Source organism: Vulpes vulpes, chromosome 1, assembly GCF_048418805.1.
Source record: "Vulpes vulpes isolate BD-2025 chromosome 1, VulVul3, whole genome shotgun sequence".
Lineage (NCBI taxonomy): Eukaryota > Metazoa > Chordata > Mammalia > Carnivora > Canidae > Vulpes > Vulpes vulpes.
In genome coordinates, this window is record NC_132780.1 from 123,498,150 (window position 1) to 123,516,691 (window position 18,542).

The 18,542-nt window shown below is 54.7% G+C and overlaps 1 protein-coding gene across 3 annotated transcripts in view; it reads right to left on the minus strand.

Moving 5' to 3' along the window:
• The window catches only part of SEMA5B (semaphorin 5B), a 117,665-nt gene extending 99,476 nt beyond the window's left edge, over positions 1-18,189 (minus strand). For all 3 annotated transcript variants that reach the window (XM_072725119.1, XM_072725109.1, XM_072725102.1), the window contains exon 1: positions 17,998-18,189. The gene's annotated coding sequence lies outside the window, so the exon portion shown is untranslated. The remainder of the gene's footprint in view (positions 1-17,997) is intronic.
• Between the last annotated feature and the right edge of the window lie 353 nt (positions 18,190-18,542).

Sequence of the window (18,542 nt, forward strand, 5' to 3'; positions counted from 1 at the left end):
ACAGGCAGAGAGAGAAGCAGGCTCCATGCAGGGAGCCTGACATGGGACTCGATCCCAGGTCTCCAGGATCATACCCTGGGCCGAAGGCGGTGCTAAACCCCTGAGCCACCGGGGCTGCCCCTCCCCTCTTCATTTCTAAAATAAGTATCACAGCATCAAACTCCGAATTGTTTGTTTTTTGGTGTAAGAATTAACCGAGATAACGTAGGAAGCGATTAGAGCCGTGTCCCGCACAGACTCTGGTAAAGGGAAGTTTCAGTTGCCTGGAGAAGAAAGTTCGGGTATGGATGCTCGCCGGCAACACAGAGGCACCCTTCAAAACATGGCTTTCGTCCTCTTCGTCTTGCCCAGAGCAGGTGAGGGTGAGTTACCTGAGACTATATGGAGCCAGTGAGTGACCCCGCCGGTTCCTGGGAACTTAGCGCCGCAGGGCAGGCACGGGTGTGGGCGACGCCAGCTAAGCCTTCTTACCCTTGCCTGGAACTGTCACCCCCCACCCCCGTAGAAGGCAACAGCTACCCCTCCGATCTCTCAAGCATCCAGCACAGTCCTAGTGCAAGACGGGTGCTCAGGTCAACATTCCTCGTTATTGGACAGTTGGTCAGTTCAAGGTGGAACGGAAGAGGCTAATAGGACAGGTCGGGGGTCAAGTCTGTGGCCTCAGAGAAGGTCCCTGTGTTGTGCTGCGCTGACAGCTGTCACAGTCCAGAGAACCAAGCAGGTGGCACCAAGGTGCCCAGCTCCATCCCGGGCACCGCTGCCAGCCTCCGCCTTCTCTTCCCCTCCCTGGCCCTTCTCTGCTGCATGTGGGCCCGCACATGGGGTGTCCAGGCTGCAGCGATCCTGTGGGCCCGCACATGGGGTGTCCAGGCTGCGGCGATCCTGTGGGCCCGCACATGGGGTGTCCAGGCTGCAGGCTATCCTGTGGGCCTGCACATGGGGTGTCCAGGCTGCAGCGATCCTGACACTTAGATCCTGCCATTTCCTCCCATCTCAGCATCCCCGCCTGGGGAGGCCGGGTATCCCTGGTTTCCCGCCTCTCGCTTTGAATGTAAACATCACTGTCAGATCCTGAGAACCGGAGAAGCGTGTTCCTCCCCAGAGCCAGAGAGGCCCATCTTTCAGCCACGTCCACGGTGGCTCGATGCGGAGGCCTGGCCCGGCCGGAACTCCAGAAGCACCGCAACCCCCACGCCCCAGCTCCTGCTGCCTGCACTACATGCCCTCCCGGTCCTTCCAAGCCGTGCGGCTCTCTCTGACATCTGTAGCCACAATGTAAGCTCTGCACAAGGTCTTGAGTTTAGAACCAGGGACAACTTGGGCACAGTCCCATCAGAGCAAACCCAGCGGGAGAAATCTCAGTTTCCTTCGTGCCTGCAAGGACGGATCGTCCACGCACGTAGACCACCCGGCGTCCGAAGCCGGGCCTCCCTCCCACTGACCTTCACACCCTCATGAAGGTGCCAGCTTGTGTCGGACCCACAGAACCGGTCTTCCTAACACAGGAAGATCATCCGAGACCTGTGGTGAGTGGAGCTGGATTTCTTTTTTTTTTTTTTTAATTATTTATTTTTGATAGTCATACAGAGAGAGAGAGAGAGGCAGAGACACAGGCAGAGGGAGAAGCAGGCTCCATGCACCGGGAGCCTGACGTGGGATTCGATCCCGGGTCTCCAGGATCGCGCCCTGGGCCAAAGGCAGGCGCCAAACCGCTGCGCCACCCAGGGATCCCTGGAGCTGGATTTCTATCAGTGCTTCTGAGATGTGAGCCTCTCCAAATGCCCCCTGCTGTGCGCCCCCAGCCTCACCACCCCGAAATCTCCAAGACAAATATGGGGGTGTGATTTGGGCTGAATATCCAGGCCTCTGTCCTGGGAGCCCAGCCTCCAGGGGGCAGGCCCAAAGCCAATTGCTGAATACACTGAAAGGAGGGTGGGTGGTAGTCTCTGAGCTGCTGAGCCTCTTTCTCTTGCAAGCCCTCCCCTGCCAGGGCTGCCAGGGAACAAAGGGAGTCAGTAAGGTAGAGACATTGACCTGGGGTCAGTTACCTAACTATCCAGAGCCTCAGTTTCCCCATTCAAACGACAAGGGAACAACTCTTGGGACAGTCCCCTGGTAATTTAGAGAGCAGAGTGCCAGGCACATTGAGCATCCAAGACATGGTCCCCCTGGTCTAGTCTCCTTGTCACACCTGAGCAAGCGCAGGACTGTGCAGGTCCCACATAGGGCAGCGTGGGATATCTATGAGGACAGGAGATGGAGTTTGGAGCTTTGCCCAAGAACCATGGGAATATGAATTCTGACTCAGATGGGAGGAAGGGCCTCCACGGGGCAGCAGAGTCTACCTGAGGTCTCTGTGACATGATCCCCCAACACGTGCACACATACACAGCCTGTGAGTCAGGCCCGAGGGTTCGATCCTGGAGGATCAGGAAGTACCCAGGACGTTGGCTCTTGGCAAAGATGCAGGCCTGGGAGTGGTCACTAGAGGGCTCAGGATGGCACCCAGGTAGCTGCCCCAGGGAGGTCATAGGAGACGGACAGCCTGAGAACCAGCACAGGGCTAGGGGTTGGGAATGAGGGAGAGAGAGAGAGAGTCGGTGGGAGGGAGGCCATGGCTGTGCTGTGGGAGAGTAGGATGGCTTCCCATAAAGCTTCCTCATTACCTCCTCGGGACACAGAATGACCCAGAGAGACAGACCCAGAGCCCCCGGCTTCCCAGCAGTAAGCACTCATGCACAACACTGCAGCGGACAACACTGCATGCGCCAAATATTTGAACGCCCTGGTTTCCTATCTCCCTCCACCGCCAAGCGCATTTCCCTGCACTCCTGGTCTACAGGAGACGCTCCTGGGAGAGGCCACCAGCTACTGGGAGAGGCCCATTGTCAGGTGGAAAGAGCCCTTGTTCTGGGTTCACTGCGGCCTGGGATTAAATCCTTTCTCCACCTCACCTCTATATTGTGCGATGGTCGGTAAGTTTCTTGACCTCCCTGAGGTCCTTCCGTCCTGAGTAAAGCAGGAGCTAACCCCCTCCATTATGGCCCTCCTGGAGACCTAAGTGACAGACTGGCCCATAGTAGGCATGTTGGGGTTATTCTTTGAGAATACAAAGCAGATCCCGCCCCAATGAGTCCCTGGGGCTGAAGGCATCCATCCACCCCGAGGACTAGCCGGGCCTTCTCACTGTGCTCCCCGCTTCCTGCTTTCAGAGTCCCTGGGAGGCCACAGCACCAAAGCGCCAGCAGAAGCCTAATTCACAGTCGGAGGTTTCCCCAGACAGGCGACCCGGGCAGAGCAGGGCAGGTGACAGTCACAAGCATGCCCACCATTCCTATCCCCCAGGCCCGGGCCCACGCAAAGCCGGCCCCCCTGGTCCTGCCATCTCGAAGAGAGGAGTTGGTGAAGTGGAAACTGCTCCAGACATTTAGCCCAGCGCGACAATCTCAAAGTAATCCTCTCTCTCAGCAGGACCAGGCTGCGAAGTGTAATTAAAGCCATGGGTTAATTACGAGCGGGCGGCAGCCGTCTTGCCAAGAGGAGCCCCTCATCACTGCCGCTGCTCCAGCATCCAGAACCATCCACTCAGAAGGCCGGTCCTCTTCCTCTTCCACGCTCCTCCTCAGCCCTTGGGACCTCCAGCTAAGTCATGCCAGAGTCGCCTGCAACTAGCTGTGTCCACTGCTCTTGCAACTCACCCTTGGGAAGTTCGCCCTGTAGTCTAACGTAAATCTATCCTGCTACAGATCGACACTGGGAATGGGGAGAACTGACATGGATGTGAGTTAGGGCTTCAGGAAGGTGCCCTGAGAAGTGTCTTTAGAGAAGGCCAGGGCCTTGCGCCCCACCCCACAACCATGAAGAGGAGATGGTGCGAGGATCCTACAGGAGGATCCAGCCGGGGACGAGGGCAACGTGATGGCTGACGGGGAGTGGGCAGTGGAAAAGCATGTTGGCTGGATGGAGCAGAGAGCCAGCTAGGAGGCAGCAGGCCCACCTGCGTTGGAAGTCTGGCTTGGCTGAAGAGCTACCCAGGGACGTCTGGGTGGCTCAGCGGTTTGGCGCCTGCCTTCGGCCTAGAGCGTGATCTTGGGGTCCCGGGATCGAGTCCCACATCAGGCTCCCTGCGTGGAGCCTGCTTCTCCCTCTGCCTGTGTCTCTGCCTCTCTCTGTCTGTACCAGAGCTACCCAGTACCTCCCTATCTCAGTCAGCCCATCTGTAAAATGGGGGTAATAATGCCATTCCTACTCTTAGGGCTTTCGTGAGCTAAAATACAGAAAACAGCTTTTTAAATGGCCTGGCACACTGTAAGCTCTCAGTAAACTCTAGGAAATCCTCTTAACGCCCACGTCCTCTTCCACAAATTGCTCAGAATCCCAGGGCTTCTCCCTTCCCCCTTTGTCTCAGACTCCTTCTCCCATCCCACGGAGTCACGGCCGACACCGCCGTGCTGGGCCCAGCCTGTGACCTCGCCTCCTCCCCACGGGCCCCCTCGTCCCCACCGCATCCTCCGCCAGCTCCCCCGCACGCCTCCTCCCCGTAGCCCCCAGGGACTCTTCTAGATGTCCTGCCTCACTAAAAGGAGCTCATTAAATCACTTCCCCCCATCGCCCTCTGGAGCGGTGTTACGGCCACCTTACAGCCGAGGAAGCGGAGCCTCGGGGAGGAGAAATCCTCCGCCCGAGTCATTCTGCGTGTAACGGGTCACCGGGTAACCTGGGGGCCAGGACCGGAGCCCTGCTGCGTGGCCCCGGGCTGCCCTCCGCACCAGACTCCTCAGCCAGGCCCCGGCCCAGGCGGGCCAGCTCCTGATGCACATCTCACCTTCCCCGTGTCTCACCCTCAAGGAGTCGAAGAGCAGGAACAGGAAAAAGAGAAGGAGAAGTCAAAGGACATGAGAGGAACCGGGGAAGGGGAAGAGCCGAAGGGGAACGAAGGCCGAGGGAACTAATCCGGGGCCCACAGGTTTGGGGGCTTCCCTGGCGGGCCTTCAGCTCCTCCTGCAGCTTCGCTCGGTCTCCTCCATCAGGGCGCGGGACCCCAGGGCAAGGCAAGGGCGAGAGGAGCCTGGGCACAGGAGGCCCAAGCTGGAGGCTGGCACGCAGGCTGTAAGAGCACCAGCTGCTGCGGGTGCATCGGAGCCACTCGGCCCAGCCGCGCACCCAGGGTGCATGCAGATGGGGCTCCGAGCAGCTGCGGGGATCTCACAGCGATCCTGACAGCATCCTGGCAAGCACGAGAGGCGCTTCCAGAAATGGGTCTGGGGTGGTTTTTGCAAACCACACAGAAGGAAACTCACTGTGCTGCCCGGGAAAAATTCCTGAAAAGACTGTAAACGAGAGGTGGTGGGCACTTGGGAAAGGCGGCTGAGATCACGGGCAGGCAGTGTGTGCTCAGCAATAAAGTCCTGTCAGGCAAAGCCCATCTTCTCTGCTGACGGGGTCACCAGGCTGGTAGGTGAGGGAAATGGGGTTTGCTGCTATAGCTGATCTCGAAACCATCTGACAATCTCTTCATGAAACCGTTGCATATAAGCTAGAGAAAGGAAGCTAAAAGGTGGGAAAATTAGTAGGGCATGGAGCTGGCTGAGCAATCATATCCAAGGGTGCTTGCCAATGGATCAAGTCCCTGTAGATGGAAGCATCCAGGTGCATGTAGGGCTCTGAATCATCCCACTGCATTCAAGATCTTATCAGTTCCTTGGACCAATAGTTGGGAAGCATTTGAAGGTGGGAACTATTAGCAGATATATTGGATGTCAGAGACAGAATCGGAAACATTTGTTTCCTTTTTTAAAAATTTTTATTTATTTGAGAGAGAGAGAGAAGAGAGCACAAGCAAGGGAAGAAGCAGATGGAGAGGGAGTAGACTCCCCACTGAGCTCCCCAGGGAGCTCAATGTAGGGCTCGATCCCAGGACCCTGGGATCATGACCCGAGCCAAAGGCAGACGCCTAACTGACTGAGCCACCCAGATGCCCCTGAAATAGCTGTTTTAAATATTATTTAATTTTTTTAAAGATTTATTTATTCATGAGAGACACACAGAGAGAGATGCAGAGACACAGGCAGAGGGAGAAGCAGGCTTCTCAAGGGGAGCCTGATGTGGGACTTGATCCTGGATCCCGGGATCACACTCCGAGCTCAAGGCAGACGCTCAACCGCTGAGCCACCCAGGCGTCCCTAAGATTTTATTTTTAAGCCATCTCTACACCCAACTCGGGGCTCAAACTCATGGCCTCGAGATCAAGAGTCGTGTGCTCCGCCAACAAAGCCAGCCAGTCACCTCCAGAATCTGAAATATTTTATTATTTCATTTTATTTTATTTTATTTTTAGAATCTGAAATATTTTAATGGGCTAGAGGGATGGACTGAACGTAGACAAGATGAAATGAATTAGGCAAAAAGGTAGAGTCCCAAACATAAGAAGAAAAAGGCCACAGCGCTGCTCTGGGCTGAACTGTGTCCCTCTAAAACCCACACGTTCAGGTTTCAGTCCCCAGTACCTCAGAATGTGGTCTAATTTGGAAAGCGGTTGTTGCAGATGTAATGAGTGAAGATGAGGTCATACTTGAGGAGGGTGGGCCCCTAATCCAACACGACTGGTGTCCTGACAAACGGGGATATTTGGAGACAGGTGCACAAGGAGAGCCCCATGCAAAGATAAAGGCAGAGACTAGGGGGGTGTTTCTATAAACCAAGGCAGGGCAAGGATTGTCAGGAAACCACCAGAAGCTAGGGGAAAGCTCTCCCAAGCAGGCCTCAGAAGGAACCGACTCCACCAAGGGCTTGATCTCAGGCTTCTGGCCTCTACTGCCCACGAGACAACAGACTTCTGTTTGTGAAGCCTCCCCAGTTTGAGGTACTTTGTTCCGGCGGCGCTAGCAAACTAACGCAACACAAAGACAAAATTGGAAGATGGGGCTGAGTTCCGAGTTATAATAAAGAGACCTGAGGGGAATGGTTGTCTGCAAGCTCAGTAAAAGTCAGCAGGGCCACGTGGCTGCCAAAAATAGCCAGCGCAGAACTGAGGCTGCGTTAACAGAAGCTGTGGTGCCTGCACTGATGAGGGTGGCTGGCCGGGCCTCACCTGGAAGGCCAGATTTGGTCCTAGTGACCACAAGTTAGACAAGCGGGAGGATGCTCAGAGTTCTGTGCCCAGGGAGGAAGAGACAAGTCAGAGGAGCACTAATGCAAGCGGGGGAGACGCGAAGGCAATTGGTCTCCAATGCTTGAAAAGCTGTGGCGTGGAAGGGACTGCGTTTGCCTGGAACAGCCACGTGGGAAGAGATGGAGCCCTCGGGGAGAGACACAGACCTCAGAGAAATAGAAGAGCTTCCTATTAGACATTGTCGACCCGAAACTGAATGGGCACCTGCTGGGCAACGAGCTCTGAGTCTCTGAAGAACTGAAGACGCCACTGGCTGACCACCCAGTAGGGACTCCTAGAGGTGACCCTGGCACCTTCCAGCTCCGAGAAGGGCCCACTCATTCCCCAGCCTGGCTGACACCAGGAACTCAGGCTCCTTACCCATGTAAAGTTAGAGGCTGCTGAGGGCTGTTCGGGCCCAAGACCTCTCATCGATGGCCTCGGTGGGTCAAACTGCATGCTAGACTCATACACCTCAAGACCCCGTCCACTGGAAGGATGAACCTGCTCGTGCTCACAAGGACACAGTCCTGAATAGGGGTGGAAGGAAAGTGGCCGTGGCTCTCCATTGTCCACGGAGGGAGGAAGGTGGCAGCCCCAGAGGTAACCAACTCCTACCCTGAAGGAGAGCCCTGTTGGAGGGTCTAGGGGATACGGAGGAGGCCGCACCCTGGCCTCCCTCTGACCTACTCCTATGCCAATCAAGCCCTTCCCAGTATGACGTGATACTCATAGTGAGCATCTAGCTACAAGGGTTATGCTACGTCATTTAATCCTCCCTTAAACTAGTCCTCCCTCATTTTCCAGTAAAAAAAAAGAAGGCTCAGAGAGAGAAAGGAGCTCACAGAACCCCCAGGAACAAAATCAGTCGGGCTGGGTTTGAACTCAGGGCTGTCTCATCCCGAAACCCACATGCCTTCCAAGTTTCCACACTATTTCCCCAGTAAGATGCCACGAGCACCCAGCAACAGAAAAAAGTGGCCTGGGGTGGGGGTGGGGGGGTTCTAGGGTAGTGTCTCAGACCTCAGCGCACAACATAATGGCCTGGAGGGCTTGTTAAAGGGCAGGTTGCTGGGCGCCAGCCTGAGAATCACTGAGTCAGGAGGTCTGGGGTTCAACCCAAGAACACTTGCGCTCCTAACAGGTTCCAGGTGGTGCTGGTACCGCTGGTCGGGGACGTCATTTTGAGGACAATGGCTCCAGAGCAGTCAGGAAAGGCAGCAGGTGTCCTCCGGACTCCGAGCCACACAGAGATAGAGATTCACCCGGCGGATCATCCACCTCCAGTACGGGAGTCCCTGAGCAGCGCCCTGGGCAGCAAGATTGACAGCTGGTGCTGCTTCACCACAACCCATCTGGTTGGGAAGATGCTCATTCTGAAAAAATCCAGCTTCCTGTACTTGCTACTCTGGAGTCTCCCGGTTCTCCCAAATGGATGAGCTGTGTTCTCTCCTATCGGAAGTGCTGCCTCTTTGGCAGTCAACCATCATGACCCCCAGGGATTTCTTCCTAAGTGGAAGAGTTCCCTTCACCAGATCTCTGGTGGCTGGGTTTCTCAAAGCCCTCCTGTGGCTGGCTGCCCTCCATGGAGCACACTACAGTCGGTCGGGGTCCCCTCTAAAATCCATGTCCAGAGATGAGGACACAATGACCCCAATCTGGTCCCTGCACTTCTCTTAGTACCGTTGAAGACGGTGCTGTTTGGAGCAAGCCCGTCTACGCTGCTGGTTCCTACAAAGCCTGTGCACAATTAAACCCCTCAGATTTTTTCCTCCGGATCCTCAGCCAAATCAAGTCTGCTCGCACCCTCCACCCCCCTCATGAACTTGAGTAATTAATTTGTGCAATCTAAATGCGACTTTCCATCTGCCCCTGTTAAATTTCATCTTGCTGGTTTAAACCCAGCATTCCAGTCTGTTGAGATCATTTTGAATATTTATTCTGTCTTTTATAGGAGCTGCCCATCACAGTCTTGTCATCAACAAATTTGATAAGCTTGCTTACTCTAGTTTCATCCAACTCATGGATAAAACTCTGAGGCTTCATTTTTCAGAATCTCACCTGCCATAAACCATCTTCCCTTTTGGAATCCTTAATCGTAAGCTGAGGCTTCCTAAAATCAGACTTCTTCCATCCTAGGGAAGGTCTGTGGCCATGTCATTTCTTTCCTCGGCTGTGATTAACACCACGCTGCTGCGGTGTCTTTCATCCGAGCACCGTCACATCATCACCTAGCTCTTGATCATGGTCAGAATCAAATCAGGAGGATAGTTTTGGTTGCTATTCCTCTCTCTTTTGGGCAATGGCAATGTTAAAGAGGCAAGTACACAAAAAATGTATCCAGGCCTCCACTTTAAACCGAATTTGACGTCCAACAGAAGTCAGACTGCCTATCCCCCCATCATTACTATAGCATGCCTCCCTGACAGCTTTATAAGCCATACTGGGCAAGAAGCATCCAAATTGCTCTGACTGGGTGGAGAAGCTGCAATAGGGATATGTCAAACTGGGACCTGCTAAGCTGCAAGGCATGCTGGGATCCTGGCAGCTGGTCAGTGAGGAAGCAAGAAATGTTTTCTGGCACGGGGTCCCTGGAGGAAGGGGTGAGCCCAGAATCAAGGAAGTGAAAAGGCTAAAGCCACTCGTATGAGAGAACTGCTCTTCTGTTGGAGAAAGGCACAGTCTATGTCCATGGGATGCTGACAGGGCTTTTGTGAACAACACGGTGATACCACAAGCCACAGACAGGACAAAATATACATACATATACATACACCCAAAGTATGCAAAGTATTCATAGTTAAGAGGATAGGCTCTGAAGTCAGACAGCGTGGCTTTAAACCCCAGCTCTACTACGTTTTAACTGGGTGACCTTGGGCAAATGGTTTGTCCCTCAAGGTTTCAGGTTCTTTGTGTAGAATAAATGCACATAAGGCCCGTTGAGTATTAAAAGAGAGAATGGGTATCCAAAGTTTAAAAGACTGTCTGGGGCATAGTAACAGCTCAATAAATAATAGCTGCCACAATGGAACAATAGCTTGAAGGCACTGAATGCTTGCCCATACTTCCTGGGCTGGAGATGTGAAGAGGAAAAAGCCAACCAGGTGAAAGAAGAAACTGAAGATGCTGGGAGTTAGGGGCAGGAGAGACTTGGAGCTCCCCCGGAGGGGGGAAGCAGTAATTTGTGGGACACCTAGAGGGGGAGCTGAGGCACCCAGTCAGGTGAAGCTTTTGACCTTTGGGTCAAGTGGGGTGAAGCAGCCAGCTTGAAGCCTCATGGGAGTCCAGTGAAAACAGTTTGCTTTTTCAGCCCTGAATAAGAAAAATGTTTATTGTGATAGGAAGTCAGTCAAAAATTGTCTAGATGGTCCATGTTAAAAAGAAGCATAAATACTCCCCTTCTGGAAATCTATTCTGAGGAAATAATCATCAATAGGCACAAAGATTTATATACAAGGATGTTCACTGCAGCATTATTTATAAGAGTAAAAAATGGTTTACAACCTAGATGTCCAACCCACAGAGGATTCATTACATAAATTATGGCACATCCACATGATGGAATACTGGCGGCCTTCAGAAAGCCCATTTGAGAATACCTCAGACAGATATGGGAAAATTATCATAATGTGTTATTAAATGAAAAGGGCTGGTTACAAAGCACCTCAGAACAATCACAATTTTGTTACATATATATCTAGAAGGAAATAAGCAACAGTGTTGGATGAATATGCATTACTTTTATAAATGGGTTTTAAGAAGAAATGACCAGGATGATGTTACACTAGAAGGGTGCTCCCACAATCAGCTTATAATAGAAAGTCATTAAATTCAGAACACAGGAACAGAAACAGTAGCTATGATCTGAATGCCAGAAGCTGTAGCTGGTAGCTACTAGAAAGGACCTGGCTGTTTTGAAGGGCTGAGGGCCACGAGATTCTGCATGCCATTGGCGTAAGGCCAGCGGGAGCCTAGGCAAGAAGATTTAGGTCAGTGGCTCTCAACCGTGGCTGCATATTAGAAAGCTCAAAAAAATATCAATTGCTCAGGCTCCACCCTCAGGGACCCCGACTTAATTAAGGTCTAGGTTGGAGCTGGTCATCTCTATTTCTTTCTTTCTTTCTTTCTTTTTTTTTTTTTTTCAATGCTCTCTAGGTGATTCTAACAGAAATCAGTGAATTAGCATCGAACTGGGCCAGGCTTCTATTACCCGAATACCAGAGCCCACTGGAGCCTAGCTTTCCAGACTGGGCCCCGTATGTCAAGAGAGGCTTGCTCTGCAAGCTAGAGAGATACTTAAAGGGAGCAGGTGGCCCTAAGGTACCTGGTCTATGCCGGGAAATGCCCCTCGGCCTTGATCGGCGTTCACAGAAGTGCTTCTTGGGAGCTGGGCTGTTTGGGAGTTTGTGCCATAAGGATACTGCTCTCCCCTGAGACTCCTGATGGGGCCCGGGTGACCAGCTGACTCCATAAACTGCAAGTACGGGTGGCTCTACAAATGGGAGGTGGGAAGAAAACCAGGATCCCAGGAAACCTATAGGGACCTGACGCCACAGAAGCTGGAGTTAGTCTAGTTGTATTTTCCTCTTCTGTCCTGCTTTTGGGCAGAAACACACCCTGGTTAAGGTGGATAAGGCCTCTCACAGGGCTCCTGGTTTCCCCCAGGCGCCTTGAGGGAAGAGGAGCAGAGGGAACCAGCTGCTAGAAACAAAAGTTTGTATTAAATGATAAGATCTCCCCCAGCTTCTCAGGACAGGTATAGAGTTACTCCAGGCACCAAAAGAAGGGAAAGAACAGGCTTGGGTCGGCTGCTTTACACACTGGATCCATCCATCCCTGAATAATTAAGAGCCAACTGCAGCTCCTTTGTACTCCTTGAAGGGGAGCTCCTGGGGGCCCTTCAGGACAACGACTAGGGGACTAGGGCGGTATGGAGGGAGCTTTGGCTCAGGTGGAGCAGTAGGGTTGGCAGGTGGGGATAGATCCAAATTGCTACCCCACCAGCCGTTTCCCGGAAATTGTCTCTCTAGGCAGATGAACGGAGCTGCACATAGTCCAAAATGCCAGACGATCAAACCATAACGCAGCTCTGCAATGCCTCGCACCTATGTTTACACATGGACGTGTATGAGTATATTTACACACACACACATACCTAATATGGAGCAGATTTACCTTCCAAATGACGTTGGCCTCAGGCAGAGGCTAAGAGGAGAATGCACTCTGTGAACATACTGGCAGTGGGGGGCTTACCAGCAGTGGGGCAAGGAGGAACCGGAAGCTGGTCTTAGACTAAACATTCTCCACAAGTGATCCACAAAAAAGAGATCTTCCTGGAAAATCGAGAAGTGACTACAGTCTCCACTCAAGGCTGCTGACCTCGAGGGCCACAAAGTCTCAGGGTTCATCTCACCACCTCGTTTTCACAGATGGGGACTCTAGGTCTGGCAGGAGTGCTCAAGGGGGGCAGACTCCCTCAGTTCTAACCCAGACTCCTCCTTTGGGAATTTAAACCTATCTTCTCCAATTTGATCCTCAGGGGACTGACAAGACCAGATGGTCACCAGCCGTCCTCCCCTCCAGAACCCACCCTTCCTATCAGAGAAGAGGCCAGCCAGAGACATTCTTGGTTCAAATGCAAAGATATTCTGATAATATCGACAAGGCTTCAAATTCAAACGAGTTCCAGGTGCAAGTCTGATGAAGTCATCCTTATTAAACGCAGATCAATGAGGGCAGTGTCGTGGCACAACTCAGCACGCACAGCGTTGCCTTTAGAGCTTTCATTTGCTCAGGGACAGCCCAGCAGAATCCTTATCCTCTTGTGTCCAGTCAGAGTAGAGGAGGATCAACAGCCCAACTGTTGGGAAGTGGGCTCAAGGTCAAACCCTCCCAAGCCTGTTCTCCGTCCCTGGGGTCCCCCCTCCTGCTTTCCCCACTGTGCCCAGCAGCAAATGAGACAGGAAACCACCTTCTTCTTTCTTCCATTTTGAAGCTACCATGTGTAGTAATTTCTCATCGGTGAGACCCTGACTAATGTCAGGATTAAAGAGTGCATTCTGCAAGGTTCGGTTTTCATCTCTCATGCTCACTAAAGCAAAACACTACAGCAGAAGGGAGGAACAGTGACATCGCAGAGCCATGGAACATTCAGCACCCGGCTTCCTTTTAAGAACTCTGCTCCCAGCTGGAATTTTTCCCTGCTACTTTCTAGCATTCAAGCCAGTTATAGGGGAAAAAAAAATTTTTTTTTTTTCAGAAAAAAAAAGTCTTGGGAGGAGAATCCTCCATCTGAGACAGAGAATGGCATACGCAAAGATCCCCTTCCAGATTGCCCATCGTTGGGCCATCTCTATAGCTAAGGCACACGTTATCAAATAGAACGTCGGCGAGAGGGAGGTTCACAACAGTAAAGCGCTGTGAAATCCAGGTGTTGTCCACACAAGCTGTAAAAGCAGGGCTCCATTCGGCAATTCAATGAAACCCCATTAGTCAAGCCACTTGCTTTGGCTTCTTTTCATATATTTAAGACCAAGTTAGTTAAGCTTTGTCAGGGATTTAAGACCAACTTACTGGTGCCTAAACTCCAATGCCAAGATCTGAATGTGAAGGAAAGTCATTCATTGGAGGTAACAATTTCCAACACACACACACACACACACACACACACACACACACACACACAGACACAGAGTCACCAATCAATGAAGACAGGCTAATGATGTAGGTGACTGGATGGGGCAAAGGGTCATTCAGACTCTGAAGAATAAATAACCAACACTCCCAACAGTTCTCATCCCCAGATCTTCGGGTGCCCGGCTTTGCCCCTGTGCACACCGCAGGAACAAGGTAGGTGTTCAGCCCCTCTTGATGAGTGAGAAATCTGAGGAACTGAGGGAAGACCTGAGGTGATGCAATCCTAGCCCTCTCAGCCCTTCCCACAACCCTGGACTCCAAGTCCTTTGGACAACTCCACATTAGCGGTCAGATCACCAAGACAAACCCACGGGGGGAAAAAACCCTAAAAACCACCTTACAATAAATTCCATCATACAAGTCGAGGCGATGCGAGTAATTGTGTCCTCCTAGTCATACCAATTCACCTCCATTCAGGCCAGAGATAGATCTTGTTCACAATCATATCCATAGCTTCTAGCACAACGCCTGGTATTAGGTAGATGCTCAGTGAATGGCGAACATGTGAATTTGCCCCCACTGTTGGTCTCCTCTACCTTGCACCTAGGAAATAACAAAGTCAACACTTGAGGATCTTAGGGAACATCTGGCTGCTGGAAGCATGGGGCTCAGGGTGGCGTCACTTAAGGCTTCCATAGTAGAATGCATTTCTACTCAGAGAACTGTCCTTTGCCCTCTGTGCCCATCCTACACCTCAGTCCTCAATGAAAGTAGTGAACAGGTTGATTATATGGTTGAGATCTGAGTTGCTACCTCATTGAATTTCCCTGTGGGATACAGGAGGGTTACCAAGATTAAGAACAAGAGTGTCATGATTAATGTTCAAAATAATTGGACACAACAGCATCTTCCTCCCAAGTGTGCACACTCCACCTACTGATCTTCAGCCCTGCCAGGCTAATCCTCTATAAATGTCTGCCATCCCTCCTCCCTTGCCGGGGCTCCTCTTCCCCTTTTTAGACCCACACCCAGGGCTCAGGACTTTCTGGATATTCCTTGGGATCCCTGAACATCAAATGTGAGCTGCTAGACTTTTCTTATCTACCTCTGAATAAGGTTCTACTACATTAGGAGAAGCAAAAAGTCATGGTTGGATTTTCTTCCTTTTGTGTAAAGAACAAAGGTGACTTACACTCACTGGGTTTCTGGGGATCTGGGGAGGGGGAAGAGACCTGAGCCCCAGTCCTGGCTGTGCATCTGGAGTCTTACATCAGTGGATGTGAAGTGCTCAGATTTATGTAAGACGGATGACTCCCTGACCTCAAGAAACCCATCATCTAGAGAAGTTGTCATAGAAGAATCCTCATGGGCCCTGAGGATGAGGGTGGGCTGGGAGGCCAGCAGATTAGAGGCAGGATCAGGCTGTGTGGTGTCCACCAACCCACAAAGTACAGAAGACATGATAACACGTACACACAAAGATATAATGCTTCATCTTAATTTGTTGATCTAGAATTACAGGGCATAAGACTGCTCAAGGGCAGCACATCAGTTTTGTTTAGACCATTTTATTTGGACCATTTCGCATTTCCAGCCATGGGTTGGACAGCCATGGTCACCTGCCTGCCCTCTGTAGGCATCGGAGTTTGTGACACGGACAATCCCCAAGCCCTCTTCCAGGTTTGAGCCTCAATAAGAAGTAAAGAACAGAGGGGCTTTCAATAAGCCAGGAAGGGTAGACCAAGGATAGGAAGCTTTTATGGAAGAAAAAAAAAAAGGGAAAAAGAAATAAAAGAAAAGCTTCTATGATTCCACCAGCCCCAAAGTGTAGGTCAGTCCACAGAGCCAGGCTGGACCTCTCTCAGCTTCTCTGCCTTCCTGGTTTGGCTCTAGAAGTGGAAAGGGAACCCCTTCCTGGCCTTCCCTTCTATTCCAGCAGCTGGTGGGGAGGGGGGCAGAGTCAACAAGCCCAGCTCTCTGTCCCAGAGCACAGAGGTTTTCTTCAAATAGTCCTCTCCTAAGCCCTGGGTGGCCATTTGGCACCAAGTCCTCGCTGTGTGGTACTGCCCATGAACCTCTCCATTCACTATCTCCCTCACCAGACAGATGCACAAATGTCTTCTTTGGATCAAACTGATGAATTTATTTATCTGTTTGTTTATTTATTTATTTATTTATCTTTAAAGATTTTATTGATTTATTCATGAGAGACACAGAGAGAGAGAGAGAGGCAGAGACACAGGCAGAGGGAGAAGCAGGCTCCATGCAGGGAGCCCGGCGTGGGACTCACCCAGGGTCTCCAGGATCACGCTCACGCCCTGAGCGGAAGGCAGATGCCCAACCCCGGAACCACCCAGGGATCCCCGAAACTGATGAATTTAGCCAACTCTCTGGGCATGAGCTCAGCCCCGCACCTCTTTGTATCTATGGGCACCTAGCCTGGCGCCTGGCACACAGTAGGTACTTAAAAAGTGTTTGATGTCCAGGTGATGGCATTGCAAATTGCTGTTAGCTCTGGAGGAGAAAGGCTCTGGCACTTACTCCCTAGAACGGGAAAGGAGATGGAAGATTGGCCACCGCCTCCCACACTGGTGCTGGTGGTTGTGGATACCGAAAGGTGCTCCCCCCACCCCCACCCCCACCCCCCCTAACCTGGCAGCCAGAGGCAGCCCTTCCCGCTGAGCACATCTCACCCAGGCAATTGTGTCTTCTGGGGGACCAAGTGGCAAACTCCTATCCCCTTCATATTTCCCCCCTTCCTCCTCTTGGGGGGTCTACCTTTCGGACAGGATTGGGGCGGGTATTCCAAGCTGCTCCTTAATCCGTCCACCCCATCTCTCAGTTGGGAGGTCCAGGTCTCAGGCTCCAGATCCTCCCCAACCACCACCCCGGCCGCGTCCCCAAGGTCGCCCATCCAGGCTCAGAAAAGGTGAGAGGTCACTTTTAAAGGTCAACAAGAAATGGGGAGAGCGGGAGGTGAGTGAGGGGGAAAGGATGGGCAAGAATAGGCTAAAAGATGCCAAGTGGGGGTGGGGGGGGGCGGAGAGGCGGGCCCGGAGGGAGAGAGGCGCCGCTGCCTCCGGAGCAGCCGAGGCCCCAGTGGGAGGCTGGGGAGGGTGGGAGCGGGGCGCCCGGGAAGGGCGGAGGGAGCTGGGACCGCTGGGGCCTGAAGGAGGCGGCGAGGGCTGGAGGCGGAGCAGGTGGGACCGCGCGGGCTCCCCGGCCTCGGGCCCCGGTGCGCGGGCTCAGGCGCAGCGCGGGGAGGAGCGCACCCCAGGGCGGGCCGCCCCCGCCCCCGCCCCCGCCCCCGCCGCGCCCCCACCGCGGGGGCTCCCCGCGCGCCCGCAGCCACCCGACCCCGGGCACGGGGCATGGGGACGAGGCCAGAACGGCGCTTCAGGTGGCTCCTCCTCGCTGTCCAAAGTTTGCGGCCGCCGCGGGCGCGGGCCCCGTCCCCCTCCGCTGGCCGCGCGCCCCGCCCCGCCCCGCCCCGCGCCCTGCCCTCCCGGCTCCCGCCCCGCGCGGGCCCGCATCCCCTCCGCGGCCTCCATCCCTCCCCGGGCCCGAGCGCCGCGCCCCCCGCGCCCTCCCTCCGCGCCGGAGCTCCCGCACGACGTGAGCGGAAAGTGAATGCGCGGCCCCAACCACAAAGACAAATTACCATGAGAAAAATAAATCAGGGAGTCGCCCTTCGCGCCCCCCATCCCCCGTCTCCCGCCGCCGCACCCCTCCGCTCCGGCCCGGGCGGGAGCGCGGGACCCTCCCCTCCCCTGCCCTCCCCTGCTCTCCCCTGCTCTCCCCTCCCCTCCTCCCCTGCTCCCTCCCCTCCTCCGGGGGGCGGCGGCGTCTGGGGCTCCCCAGGGGCAGAGTTTGGGCTCCGCGGGGTCTGGGAGGGATCCGGGGAGGGGGCCCCACGCGCTCCCACGCGCCCCGCCGCCCGGGCTCTCGGCGCCCTCCCGGGGCCTCATCTCCGCGCGGGTCCCCATCGGCGCTGCAGCCCCGACGCCCCGGCCCAGGCGAGGGCCCCGCGGAGGGCGAGGGCCGGGAGGAGGCGCAGGGCCCCCTCCAGCTCCCGCCCGCAGCCTCCTCCCCCTGCTTCCAACTTGCGCGCGCCCCGGGGCCCCTGCCCCGCTGCCCACCGACTTGCCGCAAGTTTGCAACTCGCAGCCCCGGCCCGCGCAGGGGAAACGGCCGCGGCTCCCGGGACTCACCTCCGGGGCTGCGGGCGCAGGTGCCGGGCTCTCCGAGGCCCCCGGTCCCGGCGGCGCCAAGCAGCGCAGGCGAGCCGGGAGCGGGGCGGCCGCGCAGGGCGGCCCCGGCTGCGGGCTGCGGGCTGCGGGCTGCGGGCTCCGGGCTCCGGGTGCAGTGGGGCCCCGGCCCGCGCCCGCCGCGCTCGGGCTCCTCCGGCGGCTCCGCGGAGCTGGGCTCGGGCGGCGGTCCCCGCGCTCCAACTAGCTCCCGACCCCAGCGCGGGTGGGAGCGGGGAGGAGCAGCCCGAGCGCGCCCGCGGAGGGAGGGAGGGAGGGAGGGAGGGGCGCTGGGGGAGGAGTTGGGAGCCGGCAGCGAGGAGGGGAGGGAGCGGGAGCGAAAGGAGGAGGGGGCTGGAGAGGACCTGCGGCGGCCGCGCCTCCCCCCCAGCCCCGGCCCCGAGGCGCACGGCGGGGCGCGAGGGGGCGCCGAGCATCTGCGCGCCCCGGGCCCCGCCTGCCCAGTGCGTGTCTCGGGCGGGCGGACCCGGGCCGGCGAGACCGGGGCG